Consider the following 234-nt stretch of genomic DNA (forward strand, 5'->3'; position numbering starts at 1 on the left):
GCACTGTTCTCGCGCACAAAGCGCGACAGTGCGGAAGTACAGAGTTGCGTATACATACACATAAAATTAGCCTATGTCAAAAACCCTTCACGGCATTTTCATTCTCTGTGCTGTAAATATTTTTTTTTCTTGCTTATCCGGAAAAAAATTGTCTGATCTGTGACTAAAAAAACCACAATATAATGCATTGAACCACTATATAATGCTATTATAATATATATATATATATATATA

Source organism: Sinocyclocheilus grahami, unplaced genomic scaffold (assembly GCF_001515645.1).
Source record: "Sinocyclocheilus grahami isolate Dianchi unplaced genomic scaffold, SAMN03320097.WGS_v1.1 scaffold210.1, whole genome shotgun sequence".
NCBI classification, from domain to species: Eukaryota; Metazoa; Chordata; class Actinopteri; order Cypriniformes; family Cyprinidae; genus Sinocyclocheilus; species Sinocyclocheilus grahami.